Here is a 2,676-nt window from a genome sequence, read left to right as displayed (position 1 = left end):
CCTGCGCTCAGAGACACTCCTGCATCCTTTGGGAAACACTGCCTGAGTTGTGACATGAGCCAGGCCTACGGGTGTGTGGTTACTCCTATGAGGACACGCACACACAGCTGAGAGTGAGCTCCCAGGTGACTGCAATAAAGTCACTCATAAAATAAAATCACCGAGAGAACACACGAGTTCCCAGAAGCACACGAGCCCAGCCACACTCACTCCTGCGGTGCCAGGGCACCGTGGGGAAGGGGCACGAAGGGATGCTCAAAACTGCCTTGCTGCCCTCTCTGCCTGCTGCTGCCCGAGGCAGGGTCAGCTGTGGTCCCCAGGAGGTGCACACCAGGTGGAATGGAAAATCCACTGAAAACGAAACGCGGAGCCACAAGCTTTCCTGGTGCCTGGAGAAATGCAGCCAGAATGGTTCCCTTCCCTGGAGACAGACAGGCTCTGTAGTGGAAATAAATCGGGGCCTCAGCTGAATGGCAAACAGTCCTTTCTGCTTGTCACCAGGCTCGTGGATGGCACCTTTCTTGGGGAAGCCCTGTGCTGGGGGTGCCAGAGACATCACCAGCACACTGCAGACACGGCGCACGGAGGAACGGTGTTTCTCCCACTGCTAGTTCTGCCGAGCAGCATGGGGATCCCACTGGGAATCCTCAGACCCACAACCAGATGAATGTTTGCCTAGCTCCAGGTCCTTGCCAGGGCCAAGGCACACCAGCAGTGTCCTGTCCTGTTTCCAGCTCAGCTCCCAAACACACCGGGCGTGCCTGTCACTTCCTATTCCCTCTGACCCTTCAGCCTCACCTCACCAATGCTGGACTCCCAGGTCAGGTCACCGCCACACCACAAAACCGCTAATCCCTAAAAAAGGCCGGACACCAGCTTCAGCTGTGGTTCACCCCAAGGAGCAAATGCTCCTGCTCCCCAGGAACCCCAGCGGAGCCTGACATACCTTCCTCACCTGCTTTCTCATGGTTCAGCACACCATAGGCACCTCGGCTCTTTCCTCACCTCGGATGGTGCCCAAACTTCCCCTCTACTTTCTTCCGAGCAAACACAGAGCCTAGTTAGAAATATTAATTTGCATATTCACCAAAGGGTCGCAGAAATATATTTTTTTACTGACCAAAACCTAGACCACTGAACACAATATAGGTGGCTGGTGAAAAGGTTCATACATAGCCCACTATCACTGCTGACTTTCTATCCCAAAATTATTTTTCTCAGGCTTTCTGCTTCTCCTCCTTACTTGGCCTGACAGCAGCATCAAGGTTTAAAACCTGGAAAGCTTTCACCTAGCTTCACCTTCCTTTAAGTGTTTAACAGCCTGACAGAAGACATGATTGGCTATGAAGGACAGGAAAGGGAGAGAAATGGAAGAAGGGGAACCCCTGCAGGACTGAAATCTGCTTCTGCCTCCTGTACACCCTCGGGCCTTTCTGTCCCTGTGTGCCACCACCAGCGTCCCATGCTGGGGCTGAGCCCACCCCACCGCACGGCCCTGGCCATGCCTCCATGTAAGGCCAGGCAGAAGCCACGCTGCAGCTGAAGGACAGCGCAGAGGACAGGCCCTGGAGGGACGGTCCCACAGCCCTCGGCCCAGTGCTGCCCAGTGTGGGGTGCATGGGGTCAGGCAGTGCTGGGCTCCATCTCCTCAGGAGACCTGAGCTCAGAGCGGTGGCCCGGACATCTCTTTGGTGGCCACATGGCTTCCCTGCTGTCGTGTCCATGAGGATGTCACTCACAACTCCCCACCGGACACTGGGTGGCCGTTGAGCTACGTGTGGCCAAGCCTTGGCAGGAGCTGACTGCCCAGCATATTCCCGCCAGGTGGATAATCCCCACGCAGGGATGGCCTTTCCCTTCCTGGTGCTGCCTGGGGGCTCTGAAGGCCTTGGCTTCTCCAGTGAGTGACAGTCCCTAAAGTTAGCAAAGGTTTGCTAAAGCCTGGCGCAGAGGGGGTGGGGAGAGCAGTGAAAGGACAGACAGACGGGGCAGGGGGCGGGAAAAAATAAAGATGCTGAGCATTTCAGCTCCAGCTCTGCTACAGCAACTTGACGTGGGGTGTGTGAAGGAGCTTGAAACTTAAAAAGATTTATTTTCTCTAGTCATAAATCTCATCCCGTTGTTCCTCTGACCAACCAAGCATGATAAAGTCCTTTTCCATAAAGTATTCAGTATTAAAGCCACAAAGCTCACCCAATCAGTAGCCATCTGCTTCTCCCATAACTGCTGCTCCAGAAGCAGGGAAAAGCAGCCAGAAGAGAAAGGGCACCACTGTTACGGCTCCGGGACAAATGAGGAGGCACTGAATAGCAGCCGAAACCTTTGGTTTGCCTTGTATATCTGTATCTATAGAGACAGAGGAAGAAAGGAAGCATTATATTGATACAACAATTGTAAAACAAAAAAAGGAAGAGGCATCTAAAGGGCAATACAGCGGGCATCAGAGGGCCCCGCGGGGAGGGATGCTCGCAGACCTTTAATTGCTTTGCAATTGAAAGATAAAGAGGCCGAGGAAAAAAACCGGGGAGAGCGGCAAAGCGACCTGCGTTACACGGTGCATCGGCGCCTGAAATCTCGCAGCCAGCGAGCCGGAGCATTACTCATTGGGGTACGATATTCCCGGGACCGACCCCCCCAAGCACTCTCCCCGGCTGCATCTCGGCTCGGCCACGCCCC

General features: G+C 54.5%; 1 long non-coding RNA gene across 1 annotated transcript in view; it reads right to left on the bottom strand.

Moving 5' to 3' along the window:
• Positions 1 to 1,997: 1,997 nt before the first annotated feature.
• Positions 1,998 to 2,676, bottom strand: part of LOC108444949 — a 20,054-nt gene continuing 19,375 nt past the window's right edge. Inside the window, exon 3 of the long non-coding RNA XR_001859668.1 lies at positions 1,998 to 2,346. This is a non-coding gene — a long non-coding RNA (uncharacterized LOC108444949). The remainder of the gene's footprint in view (positions 2,347 to 2,676) is intronic.

The sequence above is a fragment of the Corvus brachyrhynchos genome, unplaced genomic scaffold (genome assembly GCF_000691975.1).
Source record: "Corvus brachyrhynchos isolate BGI_N302 unplaced genomic scaffold, ASM69197v1 scaffold112, whole genome shotgun sequence".
Taxonomy (NCBI): Eukaryota; Metazoa; Chordata; class Aves; order Passeriformes; family Corvidae; genus Corvus; species Corvus brachyrhynchos.
Note: the sequence above shows the minus strand (reverse complement) of the source record. Positions and strands in the feature narration are given on the sequence as shown.